We start from the raw sequence: 25708 nt of genomic DNA, 5'->3' as shown, positions 1-25708 counted from the left end.
TATATAAATCACAATTTCTTTATCCATTCATCAGTTTATGGCCATTTAGGTTCTTTCCGTAATTTGGCTATTGTTGAGAGTGCTGCTATAAACATTGGGGTACAAGTGCCCCTATGCATCAGTACTCCTGTATCCCTTGGGTAAATTCCTAGCAGTGCTATTGCTGGGTCATAGGGTAGATCTATTTTTTTTTTTAATTTTTTTTAACATTTATTTATTTTTGGGACAGAGACAGAGCATGAACGGGGGAGGGGCAGAGAGAGAGGGAGACACAGGATCAGAAGCAGGCTCCAGGCTCTGAGCCATCAGCCCAGAGCCCGACGCGGGGCTCGAACTCACGAACCGCGAGATCGTGACCTGAGCCGAAGTCGGACGCTTAACCGACTGAGCCACCCAGGCGCCCCTATTTTTAATTTTTTGAGGAACCTCCACACTGTTTTCCAGAGTGGCTGCACCAGTTTGCATTCCCACCAACAGTGCAAGAGGGTTCCTGTTTCTCCACATCCTCTCCAGCATCTATAGTCTCCTGATGTGTTCGTTTTAGCCACTCTGACTGGGGTGAGGTGGTATCTGAGTGTGGCTTTGATTCGTATTTCCCCGATGAGGAGCGACGTTGAGCATCTTTTCATGTGCCTTTTGGCCATCTGTCTGTCTTCTTTAGAGAAGTGTCTATTCATGTTTTCTGCCCATTTCTTCACTGGATTATTTGTTTTTCAGGTGTGGAGTTTTGTGGGTCCTTTATAGATTTTGGATACTAGCCCTTTGTCCGATATGTCATTTGCAAATATCTTTTCCCATTCTGTTGGTTGCCTTTTAGTTTTGTTGGTTGTTTCCTTTGCTGTGCAGAAGCTTTTTATCTTCATGAGGTCCCAATAGTTCACTTTTGCTTTTAATTCCCTTGCCTTTGGGGATGTGTCAAGTAAGAAATTGCTACGGCTGAGGTCAGAGAGGTTTTTTCCTGCTTTCTCCTCTAGGGTTTTGATGGTTTCCTGTCTCACATTCAGGTCCTTTATCCATTTTGAGTTTATTTTTGTGAATGGTGTAAGAGAGTGGTCTAGTTTCAATCTTCTGCATGTTGCTGTCCAGTTCTCCCAGCACCATTTGTTAAAGAGACTGTCTTTTTTTCCACTGGATATTCTTTCCTTCTTTGTCAAAGATTAGTTGGCCATACTTTTTTGGGTCCAATTCTGGAGTATCTATTCTACTCCATTGGTCTATGTGTCTGTTTTTGTGCCAATACCATGCTGTCTTGATGATTACAGCTTTGTAGTAGAGGCTAAAGTCTGGGATTGTGATGCCTCCCCCTTTGGTCTTCTTCAAAATTACTTTGGCTATTCGGGGTCTTTTGTGGTTCCATACAAATGTTAGGATTGCTTGTTCCAGCTTCGAGAAGAATGCTGGTGCAATTTTGATTGGGATTGCATTGAATGTGTAGATAGCTTTGGGTAGTATTGACATTTTAACAATATTTATTCTTCCAATCCATGAGCACGGAATGTTTTTCCATTTGTTTATATCTTCCTCTTCATTTCCTTCATAAGCTTTCTATAGTTTTCAGCATACAGATTTTTTACATTTTTGGTTAGGTTTATTCCTAGGCACTTTATGATTCTTGGTGCAATTGTGAATGTGAATCAGTTACTTTTATTATTGCTTACACTTATTTACATTTATCTAAATTAATCAAAAAATGAATGAATGGGTGAATTGTCATCAACTTTACTACCACGATCTGAAGGTCTTAATTGGGTCACAAGTGACCAGGTTACATGGTATGTTCTCTACATTCAAGGGCAAAACAATTATTTATTAGAGACTTATTGTGTATAAGGAACTGTGCTAAGCGCTAGGGACACAGGAGAGACCCAGTGCGTGCCATCATGTAGCATATAGTCTCTGAGGGAACACAATGACCCAAGCAATCATGATAAAGTAAACCTCTGTTACATGGGGAGTTTGGTTCAAGCGCACAGTGTGTCCAGTGAGAGCTGAGTCAGAGGGCCAGGGGCCTGACCACAAAGCCTAACCTGACTTGGAAAACATGGGTGGAGGTTAAGGGGAGAAATGTACAAATGCTTGAGTCAGTTATTGATAGGGTTATTGATCAGGATGGTCCTAGTTGGCGCTTTTTTTTTCCTGGTGTAACTGCAATAGTGCCTACTTTGACTTCCCCAAGTTCCCTAATTTGGATGATAAATTATACAGCAACACTGGTTATTGAAAATTTCCATGAGCTACCGATGTGTTGAAGAGAGTGGTGTGATTGCTGGCAACAAGCTATAGGTCTTATATGATGGAGCACAGAGAGAGCTGCTGTTGGACCAGGATGGTCTGATGGAGAAATCTTGTGTTAAACTCTAGGCTTTGAGAAAGGTACAGAAAGTGAATACCTGCTTCTTTACCTTGAGTATGACAATCCTTTAAGAGACCTATAATGGTGATACTCTTTATTCTGTTTGGTGTGAGTTTTGGTTCCTGGTTTCCTAATAGGATAAGAAAGGGAGAACAAGCAGATTGTAGGTATCAGGTCACTGGTCAGTGGAGATCAGCAATCTGGCTTAAGTAAGCATTCATTGGCCACCTGCAAGTTAGGATGTCTACAAAATGAAGGTAATTAGAAAGCTCCTTGTAATGCATCACCCAGCTGGAAACTAATGAGTGATGGAGACCCAGTGAAGAAGAGAGAGAGCCTAATTAGACTAAGTGGGAATTCCTTCTGGAACAGGAAAGCATCAAGAGTCAGGGAGAAATAATTTTTTTTTTCTAGCAGCATTTGAAACCAGATAAATCCATTTGTCTCTTGTAGTGCATTCATATAATTTTCTTAAAAAATTTTTTTTCAATGTTTATTTTTGAGAGACAGAGAGAGACAGAGCATGAGGAGGGGAGGGGCAGAGAGAGGGAGGGATACACAGAATCCGAAGCAGGCTTCAGGCTCTGAGCTGTCAGCACAGAGCCCGATGCGGGGCTTGAACCCACAAACTGTGAGATCGTGACCTGGGCCAAAGTCAGACACTTAACTGACTGAGCTACCCAGGTGCCCCAATATAATTTCTTTTACAATATAAAATATCAATATTTCCTTTGTGAATGGGAAAAAATTTTCTCATCTTAACACACACACACACACACACACACACACACACACACACACACACAAACACAAACACAGCAATATTCAGAGAGCAAAACAAATGAGGGAGTCTGGACAAAGACTTAAAAAATTTATTTATTTATTAAATTTGCAGATAGGATATAGGTAGTAAGGCACTCTCCTTTTTTGGTGAATCAATCTAAGCTTTTTCTTTCAGATTTTCTCTTCTCCTTCCCACTGAAATTATTTCATAGATGAATACTAGAATTGCTAGTCTTCTCAAAACATCAGGGGGCGATGGTGGTGAAGAATGTCTAATGTTTCCATATGATTTCAGAGCCCTGGCCATTTACCTGTCCATCCACGTATCCCTCTACCCACCCATCCATCCATCATCCATCTATCCATCTGCCCACCCATAAGTCACTTATCCACCCATCACTCCATCTACTCATCCATCTACTCATCCATTCATCGAGGCACTAGATGGTGTTCCAGCTTCAAGTTTTGGTTCAGCCACTTGGGAGTAATTTAACCTCAGACAAGTCACCTAACATCTAGAGGCCACCATTTGTTCATTTACAAAATAAGCAAAACTATAGTAGCTACCTTATCTCATTGTGAGAAGTTAATATGTACTCAGTAAATATAAGTTATTATAATAAAAAAGAATTCACTTGTTTATTATAAAAAGTAGTACATGATTACTGTCTGCACTGTGGTTTTTTTACTCCCAAGACAAACAAGCCAACCACAATTGCTACCTTCAAGACACTTGGATTCTAGCTTGGGAGACTGATGTTTACATTGATATATGAAATTGAGATTCCCTTTGTGCTGAAGTGAAGTTGTGAACTTAGCTGTTAAGGGAGGCATGAGGGGGGCCAATAGCTCCACATGACTAGAAAGAGATGGGAAGCTGAGTAAGTTTTCACTGAGAAAATGGTCAAAATGGGAAGATTAGTTAGAAAAAGGGTAGGTAGACTATTAGTATAACCCATTTAAAATTTCAAGTTGACTTTGGTTTAATCCTTTTAAGGTGCACTGTTACCTCCCTTGGGTAAATTTGCTAAAGAACAGGACTGAGTCTTGTATAAGGTAGGTACTTTTTTTTATATCATTCATTCATTGTATTATTGAACAAAGATTTGTAAGGTGCCTGGCACAAATTCAGATGGCAAAAATTAGGGATGAGAAGGTTGGCTCTTATTCTCAAGGATCTCCTGTCTGGAAGAGCAAAGAAAAAAATATACTTGTTTTAGCAAAATATGGTAAATATCATGATATGCAGAAGGAGGCAAAATGGAGGGCTAAAGAATTCTCCAGGTGAACACCTATGGATCATCGATTTCAGATGGAGCCACCTGAGCGAAGACAGGAATGAAGGGAAGAGAGCACATTCTGCAGGAAAACTCAACTCTGTTGGAGGTAGTGGCATATTACAAGTAGGGATCAGAAGTCGTGGGTAAGGTCAGATCTCCTAGGACATTTTCAGGACCTTGGATTTTATCCAAAGGTAAAAGGAGCCATCAAGGGTTTTCAACAGGAGCGATACAGTCAAGGGTACACTTTGAAAAGGTCAGTGTGGCTGCGGCGTTGAGGATGAACAAGTGTGTCACAAGAGACAAAGAGAGGAGAAACAAGACCTTGGTAGAGTCTGTGAGAACATTAATGAGGATCTCATCCAGGGTGGCAGTAGGAGAGTCAGAAAGAGATGAGAAGATTTCTGAAATATACTTGACCCTTGAACAACTGGGTTTGAACTGTGCGGGTCCACTTCTGCATGGAGTTTTCACGCTACGGCACTATAAGTGTATTTCTTCTTCTTTGTCATTTTATTAACATTTTCTTTCCTCTAGCTTCCTTTACTACAAAAATACTGCATAAAAATACATACAACATACAAAAGAGGTGTTCATCGACTGTTTATGTTATCATAAACTTCAGGCGAACAATAGGCTATAAATAGTTAAGTTTCTGGGGAGTCAGAAATTACACTCAGAATTTCAACTGTGTGAGAGGATCAGTGCCTGTAACCCCCATGTTGTTCAAGGGCCCACTGTTCTTAGAATCTAAAATAAGTTTCTAGATGTCTCAGTCCAGAGCATCTCATTATAGAGAAGCCTCTGCCGGAAGGCATAGGACGGCTAGACCCCCCAAGGGCAGCCTGGTGCTAGGCCCCAAGCTAGAATATTCTGTTCCCAAAGATCACCACCCTTTGAACCACCATGTATCTGAACTCCTTGCCGATGATTTGTCCTCCTTCACAGATTTCAGTTCCTGGAGAACAGAGTGCTTGTACTGTAAAACACAAATCACTAAACTCCAGCTTTCAGATGTTTCTGAGCACATGCTGTGGTCTTCAGTTTTTGCAGCCTAAGCTTCCATATTTCTTACTGAGCGGGCAGGGTGCATGTGGCTGAAACCTTGGTGCCTGTGTTCTTTTGGAAAGTACAAGTAAAGCAAAGGGTCTTAAATAATTTAGAACTGTCCTAAATTTTTCCAGCTGTCTCCCTTCTTCCACCTCTCCAAGGGATGCAAAAAGCAGCCTATAGCACTCTAAAATGTTCATATTTCTAGAAGCTCTTAGAGAAAAGAAGAAAAACCACAAATGTTCCCTCTTGAAATATTGCTTGTATCATATTTTCTTCTCCTCATACCCAGTGGTGGCAGGTAATAGTCACAATTTTAGAGAAAAACGTGGTCTAGTGAAAAGATCTTGCATTTTTGCTATGGTTGCTTTGAATCATAGACTGTTAGAACTGAAATTTGAATTTAGAAGTAATCTGCTTCCAAGATGAACACCTGGCGCATGCACTGTAATTCTCCTCGCCCACATCCATGGCAGACATCGCGATTCCATCGCTGTAGTCTTTTGCTCTGCGTGCACGTGTAGCCTCAAATCTGTCAATACAGCATTTAAGTGACTGCTGATTGATTGCAGTTGGCATGTTGAAACTCGTTTGTCACCCCTGATCTGGTCACAGCAGTTGTATAGGGGAAAGGAACAGTGGAAATGACCTAGCACCACCCATCTGTAGATTTTGTTGCTAAGACCTGCCTGTAGGTGCTTTACTCTCAAACCAGGAAGTAAGACCCTTCTAGTCCTGACTCTGGGTCTTTTTCTCCTATGTCTCCATGTCTCTGTAACCCCCAGAATCTCTGTGTCTTTCTCCTTCTTTGGATCTTTGAGCATCTGTCTGCTTTCTAATCATCTCTGAACTTCTGTCTCTCTCTGCACATCCCTGCCTCAGTGTCCCTCAGCTTTCCCATTGTGTAGCTTTGGGTCTGGGAATGCTCTTGACCTGTCCATATGTGAGTTGAGAATTGTAGTTCCTGCTCTGCACTAGAGGACTTTTACAACATTGTTGCTAATTATGATGGGAAAGAAAGCTTAGGAAACACATAACTACAGGGAAACATAAAGCAATAGCTTGAATTGTGATCATGTGAGAGCAAGATTTTTCTGAGACAACAGAAATGTTGAAGCACATTTGTGCATAGACAACTACCATTTAATTAGCCTCTGGAGAGAGAGTGTGGAGTTGTGAAGAAGAACCAAAAGAGGCAAGGATGAAATGGGAGTTCACTGTATTTAGAGGCCAGTGGTAACTTCCACATGTTTGCCCTTTTTGTTTTGGTTTGTTTGGTGTGGCAAGGAAGGTATCCTCTTACAGCTTTACTCAGCTTCTAGGAAAATGTCTGGCTCAGAAGCACATGACTGGAGCTTGGAGTTGGGGGAGTCTCATAGCATTATCACACTCAGTGAGGAGGGTTCCTGGGTCCTGTCTGCCTCCAAGCTCCTATCTATTTCACTGGATCAAAAGAGATATCTATTAAAAGTGTATACTTGCTTTCTGAGCCAAGGACCCGCCTCAGTCTTTGACACAAGCCCTTCTCTTCAGACAGTGAGTTGACTTTTTCAGTGTACAAGTTTACTCAAAGGTGGATGGGAGATTCTCAACATGTATCACCTAAACAAACGGAGATACCTTACTTTTATATCAAAGGACGTCTTCACATTGAGGCATGCTGTGAGGAACGATGCCATCCCAGTGTGGTCTTGCTGGTCCTGCCAGATCACCACACTCTCCCTGAGCACTCCTTTCTTCTCTCTCTTGAAGCCTTCCTGCATCTCTGAGTGCAAGGTTTCATTTTTAGGACAGGAAATCAGAGGTGTGATTCTATAGCATTGGTGCTTAAACTTCGCTGCACAATGGAATTTTCTGGGGAGTTTAAAAAAATATTGATGTCTGGGTCTCACCCCATGAGATCCCGATTTAGTTGGTATTGAGTGTAGCCTGAAGTAGGAGCAGGTTTAAAAATCTCCCTGGTGATTCTTACATGCGGGTTCAAAACCACTGCTTTATAGTTCCCAGCCCCGATAAACACCATCAGTTTCCTCCTTTGGATTCCTTTTATGATCTCTATCAAAATGAGAGCTCAAAGTGTCCCCTACCACTTGTATCATCTGTCAGTTCAAGCATGGGATGCAATTATCCCTGCACTTGCTAACAACAAGAAGCAGGTGGTAGAGTCAGTTATTGGCCGGATTTCATGCATTAGGAACATCTGTATTTACTGCTACAGTTGCCACATTGGGAGGCATTCTGATGGTGGGAAATATCTCACTCACAGGGAGGTGGGTGAGGTTATAGTGTCATCAAAAGAGGAGGAAACATACCTAGTAGAAGAAATACAACCTTACCTTTTACAAAAGTAAATTATCAGGGGGGTGCCTGGGTGGTCCAGTCGGTTAAGCGTCCGGTTTCAGCTCAGGTCATGATCTCATGGTCTGTGAGTTTGAGCCCCGCGTCGGGCTCTGTGCTGACAGCTCAGAGCCTGGAGCCTGCTTCAGATTCTGTGTCTCCCCCTCTTTCTGCCCTTCCCCCACTCATGCTCTGTCTCTATCTCTCAAAAATAAATAAAAAGTTAAAAAATTAAAATTAATTACCAGAAGCTCTTTTACATGGAGAACCAGACAATTGCCAAGGTATAAAGGCCCACCCTCAGGAAAAAGAGCACAGTGTGGGTGGTAGCTGAAGTCACTCCAAGTGGCAAATGTCAAGTTGGTATTTGAGTGTGTGCACCTGCCCTCACACTTGAAACACACCTCGATGACTACTACAAAGTTATCTAACTTCTCTGAGCCTATGTCTTCTCCTCTGTAAGATGGGTTTAATCAAACCTACCTTAAAAAATTATATTGGGCATTAAAGTAAATTATGAATTTAAGGTTAATTGTACATGTTAGTCCTAGAGCTCTCAAAGGTCTGTAGGGAAATGTAAAATCTCAATTAAAAATCAGTAAGAACATGAATGGGCAATTTGGTGAAGAAAAATATATGTGGCCATTAAATAAAAGGAAACACGGCATCACTAGTAATCAAATATTTCAATTAAGATGAGAATACTATTCTTTTATCTTAATAAATTGCCTATGACTTATGTTGTAGTGAGAAAGGCTCTCTTATACCATGTTAATGGGAGTATAAATTGATTTGGTCTTTCTCAAAAGCAGTTTGGCAACGTCAGAAACCTTTAAAAAGTTTTATTTTTAAACCAGAATTTCTATATCTCTAATCCATCTTAAGGAACTAAATAGGGTTGTTTATAGATGTTGACATCAATGTTATTTATAATAGTGAAAAATGGAAATAACCTGATTACCCCAAAGTGTGTGAATAGTTAAATAAATTATGATGCATTTTCAAAATATAATAATGTCCCTATAAAATTTAATTTATGAAGATTATCTACTGACGTAGGAAAAATCTCTTGGTAAGTGAAAAAGCAAGATAAACATTACTTTCAATATTTTAATTTTGTTTTTAAAATATTTTATATTTTATTTATTGAAATGCTTTGATTTTGCTAGTATCAGACACTGACTCAATCTGGCTTAAATAATAAAGCAAATTTATAGGCTCATTTAATAGAACATATCCAAAAACATGTCAGGCTTCCAAATTGGTTGATTTAGCAGTTCAATATTTGTATTAAAGATCCAGATTCTTTGTAAATCTCTCCTCCACTATCCTGGGTGTTTCCTTCATCTTAGGCTGAAAGTGTCATATCAAAAGTCAGTAATGTCTGGAGAAGGAGAGAGGTTATATCTCTTTCTTCTCTCCCCTCCTCTTCTCCCTCCTTGCCTCTTTGGTTGATTGAGGAAATTTTTTCACTGGCCCATCTGCAGAATACCCCTCACATTTTATGGCCCTGAATTGGGTAGTGCCCATTCCTGAACCAACCCTTGGCCAGGGAAATGAGACTACACTTAGACCAATTAGGATCGATTCCTGAACTCAGGGGTATGAGTGTCCTAAGGCTCGTGGCTTGTGGAGCAGGCAGAAGGAGAAGTGGACAAAAGGATACTGGGTAGGCAACCAACTCAGTCCACCATGAATATCCATCAATCCACGAAGGTACATACCTTCCAACTGATCTGACCACCAGGAGGACGTTTGATGGAAAAATACTCTTAGGACATGGAAGAGATTTTCAAGTCATATATATACTTGGTGCTAAGATTTTAACTGAAGACTGGTTCCATGTGGAACCCTTTTAGAACTCATGGGAGAGAATCAAATCAAATTCAGAGAGTAGACCAGTTAGGATGTGACCTCTGATGATCAACCTTCTGAAATGGGGACAGAGGCTGCATGACCTGGCTGTTTCTTTTCATCTCTCTGTGTGATATGCCTGTTGCTTGTCCTTGGATATGGCTTGATCATGGAGATGGGCATAAGGTTGAAGCTGTATAAGAATGAGGAGGCATTAGTGAGGGAGCAGGCTTTTTTTTGTGATTTGTATAAAAGCCTCAGTTAAAATTCACCTAGTGAGGGGCACCTGGGTGGCTCAGTCGGTTAAGTGGCCTACTCTTGATTTTGGCTCAGGTCATGACCTCACAGTTTGTGGGATCGAGCCCTGCACTGGGCTCTGTGCTGTCAGCATGGAGCCTGCATGGGATTCTCTCTCTCCCTCTCTCTGCCCCTCCCTTTCTCTCTCTCACTCTCTCTCTGAAAATAAATAAATACACTTAAAATAAATTTCCTAGTAAACTAGGCTGAAGATATTCATGGCCCTGTTTCCATGATGTCATGAAACAATGGTTGCAATAAAATCTCCTAAGATTCTGCAAACCAGATTTATTTCTGAATCCTTTTCATTACTCTGGACTCCCAAAGGGTCCCAGAAACCCAGAGAGAGAGTCCAAAATACATGAATTCATTCTTTTTTTTTTAAAGTTTATTTATTTTGAGAGAGATACAGTGTGAATGGGGAGGGGAAGAGAGAGAGAGAGAGAGAGAGAGAGAGAGAGAGAATCCCAAGTAGGCTCTGTGCTGTCAGCATGGAGCCTGATGTGGGGCTTGAACTCATGAACTGTGAGATCATTACCTGAGCTGAAATCAAGAATCAGATGCTTAACTGACTGAGCCACCCAGGTGCCCTTTGTCATTCTTGTATTCAATAAGCATTTAAGGGGTGCCTGGGTGGCTCAGTCAGTTAAGAGTCTCACTTTGGGTCAGGTCATGATCTTACAGTTCATGGGTTTGAGCCCCACATCAGGCTCTGTGCTGACAGCTGGAGCCTAGAGCCTGCTTCGGATTCTGTGTCTCCCTCTCTCTCTGCCCCTCCCCTGCGTGCTCTCTCTCTCTCTCAAAAATAAATAAACATGGGGTACCTAGGGGCTCAGTTAAGCATCTGTCTTCACCCCAGGTCATGATCTCACAGTCTGTGAGTTTGAGCCCCTTGTCAGGCCCTGTGTTGACAGCTCAGAGCCTGGAGCCTGTTTCAGATTCTGTGTCTCCCTCTCTCTCTGCCCCTCCCCCACTTATGCTCTGTTTCTCTTGCTCTCAAAAATAAATAAAACATAAAAATAAATAAATACACATTAAAATTTTTTTTAAAAAGCACTTAAACCACATACTCATAATGGCGGCTAATTGTGTTCATTTCTGTGGCTTTCCATAGCAAGGTACCACAGTGGGTTGACTCAAAACAACAGAACTGTATCATCTCACAGTTCTAGAGAGTAGAAGTCCAAAATCAAGGTGTTGGCAGGGCAATGCTCTCTCTCCAGGCTTTAAGGGAGGATCCTTCCTGGCTCCTTTGTAGCCTCTGCTATTTGCTGGCAATCCTTGCCATTCCTTGGCTTATAGAGGCTCACTCCAATCTCTCTCTCTTCCTTCACATGGTGTTCTCCCCATGTCTTTACATTATCTTCCCTCTGTGCATGTCTGTGTCTCTGTGTCCAAATTTCCCTTTCTCATAAGGACATCAGTCATATTGGATTAGGTCCTACCCTAAGGACTTCATCTTAACTTGATTACATCTGCAGTGACCCTAGTTCCAAATAAAGTCACAGTCGCAGATACCAGGGGTTAGACTCAGCATATCTTTTTAGGGGACACAGTTCAGCCCGTAGTACTACTAATAATATGTATTGGTACTGTTCTAAGTACTGTTCTACATACATACTGATATAGTTCTCACAAAAGTTCTGTGAGATAGTTACTATCATTCCTAATTTATAAATGAGGAAGCTAAGTGTTGAAGGAGTTGGTTAACCAGGACAAGGTCATATAGTTAGTAAGTGGCAGATTTGGAATTCACACCCAGGTAGTCTTAGTTCAGAGGCTGGTAATTAAACAGCAGCACCATACTGCCTCTTTATGTACTTCCTTACTGTGTGATGCAGGCTGTGTATGCCAAGGGCACAGAGTGAATGAAGTCTAGTAAAGTGGCCAACACAAGCTAGGTGGTAGATGTATGCTAAAAGGAAGGGAGAAACAAAGGAACGGAGAGAAGAAAGATATGAATTCTCTATCACTCATTTATTCAATTATTCTTTTAGAAAGTATTCACTGGAGAGCTGCTAGACATGGAGATCCAGAAATGAATCAGAAAGATTATTTACCAAAGGGTCCTGTAAATGAAATAAATTAAGTATATTAAATAAATTAATATAAATTAAATATATAAAAAAATAAATATATTGAAGAGAATCCCCATCAATCCATTTGATTAGTTGACACATTGGATATGTTCTGTGTTCTAGAACTTGTGGGGTTCTCAAATGAGTGATTGACACCATTGAATCATATCAGTGATAAATGATGAGTGGTAAATGAATGAATGGTATTGTTGATGCAATGATATATCACCGTTAAGGAACCTACTGTCTAGTAGGAGAGGGAGAGAGATTTCTAGAAAACAGACAAAATATTCAGTAATACCCAATATGTACATGGGTTTATATCATAACCATCCCCAAATCCTCACAACACTAATGAAGAAAATATTATTATCTTCATCTCGTTAAAGGAAATAGGTTCACAGAGGGGTGGTGATATGCCCAAAGTCACCCAGTTGGCACTTAGGAGAGCCAAGACTCACACCTAGGATGGCTACAAGTCCATGGCTCCATGCATGGCTACTCTTTTCCCCTTAACCACAAAGCGAGATGGGATGAATGCCACCGAAAAGATAAGAAAAGCCCATCAGAAGATCCTATTGGCTGCTGTGAGGGCATGAAGCTCTGAGTAGACAGGACATTGGTCAGACACCTTTTGACCAATGTCAGATGTCAAACGTACAAATGGTTCTTGCTAACGCCAGGAATACCTGATGTTCACATGAATTCCAACAAGGAGAATAAAAAACAAACAACTAGTGGAACAAAAGGAAAGTTCTGGGTTCTGGCCACTGTCTGGGCAGGATACACATTTATCAGAAGCTGCTTGATAGAACTGTGCTAGGGAGCCAGTTTACATTATGTTTACAAGAAGCAGAACGAGAGGGGCACCTGTGTGGTTCAGTCGGTTAAGCGTCCGACTTCAGCTCAGGTCACGATCTCGCGGTCCGTGAGTTCGAGCCCCGCATCGGGCTCTGGGCTGATGGCTCAGAGCCTGGAGCCTGCTTCTGATTCTGGGTCTCCCTCTCTCTCTGTCCTTCCCCGTTCGTGCTCTCTCTCTGTCTCAAAAATAAATAAATGTTAAAAAAGATTTGAAAAAAAAGAAGCAGAACGAGAGCAAAGCATAAATGACTTCTAATTAGTACCTACAATATTCCAAGCACTGTGCTAGTTGCATTGCTCTTGAAATCCCACATCACCTTTACAATGACCTGGAGGTCTGGTCTTATTTATCTCTATTTTGTGGAAAGGAACACTGAAGCCAGGAAAGTCTAAATTTCTTGCCTGGTGTCACACAGCTGTATGCCACTGCAACAAGAGAGGCTCCCCCCAGCCCTGGAGGATATGGCATCAGGATGACAGACAGAAAGAGAAAGGCTGACCCCAAAGCTGAGAAACTCCTGCCCTAATATTTCTTAATCTACAACAGTAGCCACAAGGGGATAGACAGAGAGACAGAGACAGAAAAAGAACTGGGTCCTCTCACATCCAGAGGGAGTCCCAGCGCTCACACTGCAGGGGTGAGGAAGAGGAAGAGAGCCCTGGTGTGTCTACACTGACTGACCTGTTCACCCATTGAACAGTTGACCCTTTGAACACATAGCCCAATTTGTGTCTTGCGATCTAATTCACCAGTTTGGCATTCTTCTGTTTAAGGAGGTAGAGATATTTGTCCCAGATCCTGGCTCATCCCCAAGGAGAGGAATGGCTGGGCCTAGGGGGTGGGGACCAAAGAGTGCTGAGCCCCACCAGAGGTCAACACATGCACTGTCTCATCTAATGCTCACGTCACCCCTGGCATATAGATATTATTGTTTCTATATTACAGGTGACAATCTGAGACGTCCAAGAGGAGAAGCGACCTTCCCAAGGTCATTGCCTACTAATGGCAGATGTGGTATTAGAACCCATGCTTCCAAAGCCCTTATATGTGCCCCTTTATATGGCCCCAAGGCTTATGAATGAGCAGGTAGGCAGCCTGCTTGCTGTTTTGGTACCATAACCAGTAGGAGAGGATGACTCTGATTTTCCCTGGTCGTGCTCAAGGCCATGCCGGTTCTCAGCAAATCTGAGCCCCCACTGTTTCTTCTTTAGAGGATCCTGGCTGCTGACGGATGAGTCCCTGACCCAGGAGGGGTCTGAGGTGCTAAAGAAAAGAGAAGTAGGTCACCCTTTTGGCTGAGTCTCCAGATCTGCTTCAGAGATAACTGTGCTTATAGGTTACCACATTTCTATGTTTGGTGCAGGGAGTTGTACACAGTGACTGAGGCTCAGATTTGGGACCGGGAATCTTTTAGGAGTCCAGAAATGTGAAGTTCTAGGGGTGCCTGGGTGGCTCAGTCTGTTGAGTGACTCTTGATTTCAGCTCAGGTTATGATCTTGCAGTTTGGGCGATGGAGCTCTGCATTGAGCTCTGCACTGACAATGCAGAGGCTGCTTGGGATTCTCTCTGTCTCCCTCTCTCTCTGCCCCTCGCTGCTTGTGCTGTGTCTCTCCCTCTCAAGATAAATAAATAAACATTAAAAAAAGAAACTTTAAGTTCTAAGAAGAAATAGAAGCAGAATGAAGAGATTGACAGAATGGAGGAGGCCAGAGGGAAGAGGAGTGATGGCAAATGAGTGCCTTAGGGGTCTTTCCATAATAGAGAAGAGTGGAAAGGTGGGCCCCTGATTCTGGTTGCATTGGCCCGCACATCCCCATCCTCTCTTCTGGTATTGAATCCCTTTCTACACTCTGTCTCTGTGATTAAGTGGGAGTGACCATCCCATTAGATCCAGAAATGGGCACATTAGTCAGGCTGCCTCATCACTCAAGTGCCCCTGGCCAACATGATTGGTTTAGACTCGAACACCTGACTTTAATCAGCATGAATTCCAGAAATTTTGCAGGAATAGTTGAGAAATAATAGTTCTTTTTTTCCCACAGGGATTATCACCCAAAATAATAATAATAATAATAATTAATAATAATAATTTGAGCCTGGAGATGCATGAATCTCCATGTGGGCAGGGCTTATTTAAGGATGAAACCAACCAAGTAGGAAACAAGGCCAAGAGGTGGGGGAGCAGTGGGAGGAGAACGAGACAGACGGAGAAAGAAAGAGACAGACAGATAGACCACTGTGTAAGTAGATGGACCCAACAGTACTGAAATCAGCAACCATTGTTTTCAGTTACATGAATCAGTAAGTTCTCACTGCTGAGGTTGAGATTTCCTGTCAATGCAACTGAAAATGGCCTGGTCTTGGAAAACGCACGCATGGTTGTGGGAATAGCATGCCAGTTTCAAGATGCATGAGCTTGGTGCGTTCCCTTTACCTCTGCTAAAATGCTAAGATGAAGAAGAATTGATATTCAAGGTCACTTCCTCTATGAATAATTGTAATGATGTCTAATATTCATCGAGCACTTGCTATCTGCCAGGTACTGAGATAATATATTTATACTCTTCGTTACTCATCACAGTCCTAGGGGATAGATCCAGTAATGATCTCTGTTTTACAGATGTGTAAACCGAAGTGCAAATAGTCAAGCAGTGCTCTTGAGGTTGGAGAGTTGCTAAGTGGCTTAGCCAAGATATGAGCCCAGTGGTCTATCCACTAAAACTGCGCTCTTAACCACTATACCAAGAGAATGAAACATTCTGGCAGATGGACAGCAGGTGGTGGGGTGGAACCAGACCTGGATGAGAATCAGGACACCCTCATTCTAGTCTCTGCCCTGCCATTAAGTTGTTCATCTCTAGAGAAGTCATCTCCCCTCTCAGGGCCTTGTTTATTTTCATGTGTTCAGTGAGGGAGTTGGTCTAGATGTTCTCTAAGAGCCTATCTAGTTTTAACATTCTGTGATTTAGTGACAGGAGCTGTTACATAGATCATGTTCATTTTCCTCTCCGGACAGTAGATGTGTTCAAACCACTGACTACTGGGCCCAGAACTGTTCTCATTCAGACCACAGTTGGCAAAAGAGCAACCAACAGGCAACTTGGCCTTGAACGGACTTCTTTCAAAATCTAAGGCATTCCTGATTTCAGGTCAATGGAGCACACAGTTCCATAGCTCTGTGGATTGTTTTGGGAAGAAGAATAGAGTCAATCGGGGTTTTTGGTTGCAAACAACAGAAACCAACCCTGGGTTTCTTAGGTGCAAGAAGGTTCACTGGCAGGGTGAGGGGCACCTGGGTGGCTCAGTCTAAAGGAGGCTGAGGGGCACCTGGGTGGCTCAGTCAGTCGAGTGTCTGACTTTGGCTCAGGTCACGATCTCATGGTTCGTGGGTTTGAGCCCCGCGTCAGGCTCTGTGCTGACAGCTCAGAGCCTGGAGCCTGCTTCAAATTCTGTCTCTCTCTCTCTCTCTCTGCCTGTGTCTCTCTCTTTAAAAAAAAATTAAGGAGGCTGAGACTGGGCAGGGAAAAGGGGAGGAGCTGGGGAGAGCTAAGGAGAACTCGGCATAGGAGCCCCAACCATGGGTCCCAACCAGGGAGTCTGGCGTGCACATGTCCACCACTCACCTGAGTCCTGGGAAGAGTGGCCAGTGGGTCAGTTTGGCTCACAAGCCCATCCCTTGGCTGTTCTGTTCTGTGGCAGAGGGGCAGGAAATCCTGTAGATGGAGGGGTTCTGTAGTGAGAGGCCTTGCCAGGATGCACACTTCACCCAGACATATGGGTACAGGTGTTCCCCAAAAGGTAGTCAGGTGCTCTTAGGAGAGGAATGACTCCTGAGCAATCCAAACGGTAAACATCCTCTTCAAGGGCATAAACTACAATGATACTTCAGAACTCTCAGTAGTAAATGTAGAAATATTTTTTAAAAATACAACAAAAATCTTAGAGCTCTTCCTTAATTCCCCTCTTCTTTTATCTTTCCCTTTCTTTCTCCTTTGCATCCACAAATATTTTTGTGAACCTTTTTTTTATGCAGATGGATGCATTGCACCAAGCCCTTGTAGCCGGGCCGCCTGGATTGGAACCCCATCTCCACTACTGCTTCATTAGGGACCTTTAGATAATTTACTGAACCTCTCTGGGCCTCAGCTTTTTCATAGGGTCTGTAGTAAGCATCCTATAATGTTTGGATGCAGTTGTCATCACAAAGCTGTACAAAGAGTAAGCTGGAAAGCTTGCCTTCCAGGAGTGCCCCAGCTAAGAAAGGAGCTGAAATTGCATTGATGTGTGTTTAGTCTGTGACTGCCGTATAAAAACATTAGCAAAATCACACTGGCGTGCAAAACAAGCATGTATTTTTCACTCATGCAGATGCTGGATTGGCTGGGATTTGGCTGGTCTAGGTTAGGCTGGGCTTGGTTTCAAGTTGTAGTTTGGGTCCTTCTGATCCTCTTAGAGCAGTGTGTACCTCCAGGATGTTCTCCTGGCAAAAGGCAGAAATGCATGAAGACAGGGGTGCCTGGGTGGTCAGTTGATTGAGCGTCTAACTTGGGCTCAGGTCATGATCTTGTGGTTCGTGAGTTCGAGCCCTGCGTCGGGCTCCGTGCTCACAGTTCAGAACCTGGAGCCTGCTTCTGATTCTGTGTCTCCCTCTCTCTCTGCCCCTCCCCCACTTGTGCTCTCTCTCAAAAATAAATGAACATTAAAAAAAGAAAGAAATGCAAGAAGACAGGCCCAGCTCTGCAGGTCCATTTCAAGCTTCATCTTGAGTCACATTCTCTAACAATCCCATTGGCCAAAGCGAGTCACACGTCAAAGCCCAACGCCAAGTACTCCTGACCACACCAAGAATGCAGATCTATAATATCACAGGGTAGTAAAAGGTTTGGGGCTGGTAATGCAGCCTCCATCATGTTTATTTAATGTCAAGTAGAAGGTTAGAGACATTATCAGAGAGATTCAGATAGAAGTGTCAAACTAACTCAGAAGTCGAAGACCTCACTTTGAGCTGGTGGAGAATTCAAGGGAAATATTGTGGAAAAGGAAGTGATTGGGATCAGTCTTGCAAGATGATGAAGAGATAGTGAGCCCCTACAGAACAGAGTAATGTGTATAGCTCTCAGCCAGCCTGGCGACAGTATTAACCATCTGGCACGAATAAACAAAGAAATCGTGATGAAGAAGCTTATTTATTTTACTCGCTCAGAAGAGGCTGGTGCCCTTCTCAGTTGAAAAGGAGAATGACATTTACTGGGATGTTGGAGGGTAGAAATGAAAACCCAGTGGGTAAGGTCAAAATGGGCGGTGACGAAGTGCAACACGAGTTTTGCTATAAAGGTGAGCAAAGCAATGGGGTAACAGCTGTAGGAAGGTGGGGTTGAGAAATGTGAGGATTAATTTTTATGTGTCAACTTGACTGGGTCATGGTGTGCCCAGATATGTGGTTAAACATTACTTCTGGGTGTGTCTGTGTGTGTTTTTCTGGATGAGACGAGCATTTGAATTCATAGATTGAGTAAAGGCAATTGCCCTCTCCAGTGTGGGTGGGCATCATCTAATCTGTTCAGAGGTTGGATAGAACAAAAAGGTGGAGGAAGGGGGAATTTGCTGTCTCAGCCTGACTGAGCAGAGATATCCATCTTCTCCTTCCTTGGACTGGGACTCTGATCATCAGTGCTACTGGTTCTCAGACCTTCAAACTTGGACTAGAACTCACATCATTGGTTCTCCTGGTTCTTGGGTTTTTGGACTTAGGTTGGAACTATACCACTGGCCTCCAATGCTTGTAGGGTCTCCAGCTTGCAGATGGCAGACTATAGGACTTCTCCACCTCCAGAGTTGCATGGACCCATTCCTCATAATACACTCTTAAAAGATGTAGATATAGATTTTTTCTTGAAACATACAAGAACTTTATTTTTAAAACTTTTAAACTAATAATCAGTAGAGAGGAATCTTCTCTAACTTGATCTCATCTTTCTTAAAATGTCCTTGGCTTTTTCAAAATCATCTTGTTCAAAAGCTCTGCTTGTGTGGTCAGTCAATTCTTTCTGTTTATAGATACAGATATATTGGTTGGATCTGCTTCTCTGGAGTACCCTGACTAATACAAGAGCATGGGCACGCTAGGGTGCTGAGGGTAGTTGCTAGAAGAGAGATCCCACTAAGGTGGGGGAACAGGGAAGCAAATGTGAGAGCAGTATTCTTGTAGAGGTGAGACAGGAGGGGGTCCGCCATACAGGAGAAGAACTAGACTTTTAACAGGAGCATGTGTATTTTTGGCAATAGAAGGGAACGCAGTACATGGGATTAGATCTGTAGGGTTCATGTATGTCAGAGGAGCTTATTGGGGTTCTCATTGCTTCTATGCTTTCAAAGTCCCAGAAGGCATTACTATCAGCTGAGATTAGAGTAGGGGAGGACATGTGGAAGACTTGAGAAGAGAGAAAATTAACAACTATTTTCTAGAAGAGAGAATGAAGGGGCAAAGGAAAAAATTATTATTATGCTGTTGGATATACCTAAAGGGCCCATATGAATTTGATGGCCACAGGGCCAAATAAGCCCAGTGAAAATGTGTGCATGTGCGTGTGCGTGTGTGTGTGTGTGTGTGTGCGCATGTGTGTAAATATGCATATCTTATGAACAGGTTCACTTGTTTGGGTAGGAAATATCTAACCAAGATTCTTTTATTTCTCCAGGCTAATGATGTCTGGAAGGGAGAAAAAAGGAAAGTATTTGAAGATGTACATAAGGGAACATAAAATCGGAGCTCGATAAGCAGGGAAATAAGCATATGAAATGGGATTTGGGAAAGTGGTGGCAGAATCAGTATATTGAAGGTCCTTGTTGGATTCAGAAGTCATTGGTGTTGGGAAAAGAGAAAGAATGGGCTGGACACTTCAAAGGAGGTAGGGCCTAGGATGCACAAAACTGTTGAGGAGGGAGTGCAATCAGGAGTAATGGTAAAATCAAATGTGATTCTAAGAATGAGAGCCTGGGTTAGGTGGACAATGAAATCATTGAACTAGAAGACATAAAGAAACCTAGGGAATGTGGTATTGGGAGGATCTTATGTAGAGATACTGAAATAATTGAGAATAGTATCAGAGAGTGTTGAGGTGACCCAGGTACTAAAATCTTTGATGGATGAGGAGGATTGATCCAGACTTCTGTAGACAAATGCAGGAAGGGTTGGGGTAGTGAATGGTGTATAAGCTGATGGTGTAAGCTTCAAAGCCAAGGTTTTTCCATGGGGAAAGCAGTGAAAATTATTTGAGGAAAAAACACTGATGAGTAGGCAGGCAAGCACCATACCAGGTCCAGTGGTGCAGAGGGATTTGGGGGAAATCAGCCAGCTCTGGAAAACTCTGTAGGAGATTAACTGTCTGTCTTTAGTTAGGGCCAGGCTTCACTGAGAGGAGGAACATGAAGGAATAACTCAGAGAAGAAGTGAGAATATAAGGGACTTTGCTGATAATGGACTATGAGTTCCAGAGTTTCCCGGAAATGAAGCAAGGTAGGCGAGTGGTTAAATAAAAGAGTATACATCACCAGCTGGGATTGAGAGTCAAAATGATAAGTGCTATCCAGAGAGTCTGACAAGTCTGGTGGTTCTGACAAATAGAAATACAGGCATGATGAGGTTGGTCTTGTGCATTTCCCGGGCAGTTTGTGGTGGTGAGGTTGTGGGTATGTTCCTTGTGTATGAGTGTGGGTTGGTCGGAGGGTTGTATGCATTAAAACTTTTTTTTTTTAACATTTATTTATTTTTGAGAGACAGAGAGAGACAGAGCATGAGCAGGGGAAGGGCAGAGAGAGAGGGAGACACAGAATCCAAAGCAGGCTCCAAGCTGTCAGCACAGAGCCTGATGTGGGGCTCGAACTCACAAATCATGAGTTCATGACCTGAGCCAAAGTCGGATGCTTAACCGACTGAGCCACCCAGGCACCACAAGGGTTGTATGCATTTGTTCGTTCATTTGTTTGTTTGTTTACTTTTTATTTATATATTTTTTAATATGAAATTTATTGTCTAATTGGTTTCCATACAACACCCAGTGCTCATCCCAAAAGGTGCCCTTCTCAATACCCATCAGGGTTATATGCATTTGAGGATCAAGCCGATCTCTGGGGCTTTGCCATTTTTTCTACAAAATATTACTATAAAGCACATTTTGAAAAGACATTTTATCACTATGTTAAAAAAAACCTTTGTAAAATTAATCTAAAGTGGACATAAAATTGGTCAGGGGAAATAACATAAAACAACAGAAAAGTTTAAATGTGATCTGGTGGATCTCAGGAAAAAAAAAAAGAGAGAGAAGGATAAAAATAAAGCCATCACAAGAATGAAGATTTTTACAAGAGGAGGCACAATAATAAAGACTTCCACATGGCTGAAAACATAACGAGTGAGGTGGAAGAGAGATTAAGAAAAGTGAGTTAAATGAAATGTCCCTGGAGAGAGGCCGAGAATGGATTAGAAATAAAACAATAGTGATGGAAGGTGGATAAAGGGGATACAACATACACATAATGGGTGGTCTCTATTTTTGTTTTTGTTTTTGTTTTTAGTTTCCTTTTAACACAGTGAGAGAATACATCTTTTTATTTATTTATTTATTTTTTAATTTTTTTTAACGTTTATTTATTTTCGAGACAGAGAGAGACAGAGCATGAACGGGGGAGGGGCAGAGAGAGAGAGGGAGACACAGAATCTGAAACAGGCTCCAGGCTCCGAGCCATCAGCCCAGAGCCCGACACGGGGCTCGAACTCATGGACCGCGAGATCGTGACCTGAGCTGAAGTCGGACGCTTAACCGACTGAGCCACCCAGGCGCCCCAGAGAATACATCTTTTTAAATAGTAAGATGGGGGCACCTGGGTGGCTCAGTTGGTTGAGAATCCACTTTCAATTCAAGTCATGATCTGTGTTCGTGGGTTCAAGCACTGCATCAGGCTCTGTGCTGACAGCTCAGAACCTGGAGCCTGCTTTAGATTCTGTGTCTCCCATTATCTCTGCCTGTCCCCTGTTCACACTTTCTCTTGCTCTCTGTCTCTCAAAAGATAAAACGTTAAAAAATTTTTTTCTTAAATAGTGGGATGGAAAAACAACTAAAACATAATTCATGAAAAATTTTCAGAAATTACATGTGCACACACACACACACACACACACACACTCACACACCCTGGGGATATTGGCCTGGAATGATAAACCCTATAATAACTAGGCCAAGTAGGAAATCAGACTGTTTAATGAAAGATTTAAAAACCTTAAGTGATGAAGACAAAGAAAGGTGCCGAATATGATTGTTTTAATACACTGTGCTTGTCCTGTTCTCAATGTTTCCACGTGGAAAGGTTGCTTCACTCCTCCTGACCTCTCTCTGTCTCTCTTGGCTTCTTCAGACACCCTGCCCCAGGGGAGGTGAAGGGATTTATCTATCTGGTAAATTTAGAAGCAAATGGATCACACTCATCTCAGCTCTTCCTGGTTTCTCCTTGGGACTGAGCTGCCCGTAGGGTAAATGAGTTCTAAGCTTCTCCTTGAGGCAGTGCACCTTATCTTTGCTCAGAGCCCCAGGCCAATCCTGGCAGGTTTGTCTGTGTCTGAGAAGGTAAGTAAGTCCCTTCAATTCTGGGGTTCAGTTTTAGAGAGCATACACATCCAACCTAGTCTTTATCAATAATAAAAACAATACTTTGGCTTGATATTCTCGTCTCTCAAAGTACATTTTCGTACACAGGTGCGGGAGGGGATGCTGTTTATTGGACCCTTACAGAAGACCCGAACTGGGACACCTTGTGGCTCAGTTGGTTGGGCATCGGACTCTTGGTTTCGGCTCAGGTCATGATCTCACAGTTTGTGAGTTTGAGCCCCGCATCAGGCTCTGTGGGATTCTCTCTCTCCCTCTTCCCGCATCGCACACTTCCTTGTCCTCTCTCTCTCACTTGATGGATAAATAAACTTTAAAAAACAAAAACAAAAGACCCTAACCAACAGTGATGATTTGGGGTTTCTGAGGGGCCCGACTCAATGAGTGAATATTCATAGTGCACTTAGGACGGTGTCTGGAACGTTGTGGGTCCTTACTAATTGCAGCGAAATGAATAAGTGGCAGGTTTTAGCACCTCAGAAGAAAATGAGCTAGTCAGTCTCTGGTGTGGCAGAAAGCAAGGACAGGGAAGAGCAGGAGCTGTACAAGAGTCATCCTCTCCATCTGTGCATAGAAAAAAGACACAGGGACTTTGCAGAGGAAGAGAATGATCCAGATACGGCAGAGGTCAGTGGAGACAGACCTGGGGACACAGAGGGATGGATCTGGGGCCATCTTGCTTCCTGTTGGCTTCTCAGTTACTGGCTCCCGACCCTTGTGGGGCCCAGCAGTGTTCTACTCCCTTGGGTTTCGTAACTCATCCACGTGTCCCGTTAATAACCCCTGCACCCCCTCCCCACTTCTATTTTTGCTGCTTAGGCTCATTTGAAGTGGGTTGTTTTTACCTTCAGCCAAAGGACTAACACATGAGATGCTAAGGTCCAGAGCAGCTGGAGGATGCTTTCTAAGTTTATAGAATTTTTGAGAATTTTGAGTCTGGGCAAACAGCCAGAATACTCTATGGGAAGAGCAAGGGCACTTTTCCTGGCAAGGAAAGGACCACTGGGTTTTCCTCAGCTAACGGTGGAGGGTGGGTCTGCAGTCCAGCTGTCACGGGGACCATCAGACTTGGAGAGAAGCCACGGGCGGCCAGGGATGTTAAACAAAAACGCAAAGGCTACTACGTAGCAGTTAAAATCCCAAAGTGCCCGGCTTGTGACTCACCAGCGACGTGTAGAGCTCCTGAATATGAACCAGTTGGGCACTACATTAATTCCACTGTGTAATTCTCTGAATTCTACAGTCTCACAGATGGAGTCCAAAAACTGAAATAACAGCCTGTTCCATTCTGATGTGAGTCCTCATTTGCCTGCGCCCTGTTTTCTCAGGAGCCCAGGGAGACTGATTGCAGACCCTGGACTTCATTGGGCTTGAACTAATAAGTACGGTGAGCGTGTATTCTGGGACGGAGGTACCCAGGAAGCCGGTAATCGGATGGGAGGAACGTTCACCACACAAGCCAGGACGGAGATGAGCTTCCACATGGGGGTGGGGGTGTGTGTAAATAATTCCAGTTAATAAATAGATCCAAACCCTGGATGGATAAAGTGTGGTTGTAGCTTAGCACTCTTAGCACTCACAACAGGGTCTGGCACAGAGCAGCAAAGAATTAGTTGAATATCGAATGAAGTCTGTTGAGCCTCCCCCACTTGTTCTTATATTGCACGTTTCTCTCTTTGGTAGCATTTAGCACAATAATGTTTCCACTTACCTAAGTATTTATTTGATCAATGACTGTATTCCCAAGGAGAGAAGCAGGCAGATGAAGGGGGAGTGTTTACATTTGCCCGCTATTGTTTCCCAAGAGCCTAGCACTGGGTCTTCATGTTGTTTGATCTTAATAAATATTTGCGGGATGGATAAACAATGTCTCGATTTGCAAAGTGTATGCTTGGCAGATACTCGGCTCAGAAGCCTGGGTGTTTAATTTGGAGGGAGGTCAATGTCCCTGCCCATGGCCATTTGAGTGATTTCTTGGCAAGGCCCTGAGTTTTCTGTCTCCTCTCCTGCCCGGATGCTAAGGGACTGGCACCTTAGTATTGGACCTATTCTTTCTCTCCTTCTTGGAATGAAGGAGTTGATCTTTATCAAATCAGGCTCTGCCAAAACTAAATGTATCAATCCCAGCTGTCTGTCACTTCCCAAGAGACTCATTATGCAGAACCATAAGGACACAATTTATAGCCGGCATACTGCACAGATCACCTGTGGGTACAGCTGTCTGGGTGCTGTCTTGCCTCTGTGGGCCTTATCCTCTGCTTCACTCTTGTATGGTCAACTGGGTCTTTCTTGAACCACTGCAGTGAAGCTGGGGAAGAGACCGAAAGGCTGGGCTTCTGCTGCTGCCTGTAGCACAGTGCCCAGCCCTAGCAACGGGGCCTGTCTCTTTGGAGCCGTGGCTGAGGTTTTTGCTGCAGCAGGTTGGGGTTCTCTGCTTTCTTCACTTCTTTTTTGTGCCTTGTTGGTGCTTGTTCTGTGTCTTGATGGGACTTGATGATGCAGGTGCAGGGGTGGTGGCTGAGACGTCTGGCCTGAACACAAAGGGCCACATCAGAAAGAAATCGGGCCCCCTGGGGAAGTGGTGGAAGAGCAAGGAGGGAGACTGAGACATTGTGCACTTTCTGGTGTTCCTGGAGAGAAGACTGCAAGGTAACTTGCAGGTAACTTGCAAGGTAACTTGCAAGGTAACTTGCTTGCCCCAGGCCTCATTGATTTGAAAGTGGCAAAGCTTAATCGAACAACAGCAAAAAGTTTAAGAAAGAAAAATAAAAGGAGGATTTTATTGACATGGATTACTGGGGAGTCCCAGGGGTGAAGGAAGCATTTAGGCCTGACCTGGACCCAGGCACTTGGAAAATACCTCCAGGAATCAGCCTTTCTTTCTTGGTTCTGCTTTCTTCTAGAAAGGCTTTGTCCTGGGACACTGGGTGGCCCAGTTGGTTAAGCATCTGACTTTTGATCTTGGCTCAGGTCATGATCTCATGGTTTGTGAGATTGAGCCCCACATCAGGCTCTGCACTGACAGCACAGAACCTGTTGGGATTTTCTCTCTCTTTCTCTGTCTCTCTGCCCTTCCTTCAAGCTCTCATGCTCTCTCTCTCTCAAAAGAAAGAAAGAAAGAAAGAAAGAAAGAAAGAAAGAAAGAAAGAAAGAAA

This window comes from Herpailurus yagouaroundi, unplaced genomic scaffold (genome assembly GCF_014898765.1).
Source record: "Herpailurus yagouaroundi ecotype Mexico unplaced genomic scaffold, PumYag 182, whole genome shotgun sequence".
NCBI lineage: Eukaryota > Metazoa > Chordata > Mammalia > Carnivora > Felidae > Herpailurus > Herpailurus yagouaroundi.
The sequence above is the reverse complement of the archived record's forward strand: the minus strand, read 5'-3'. Positions refer to the sequence as shown.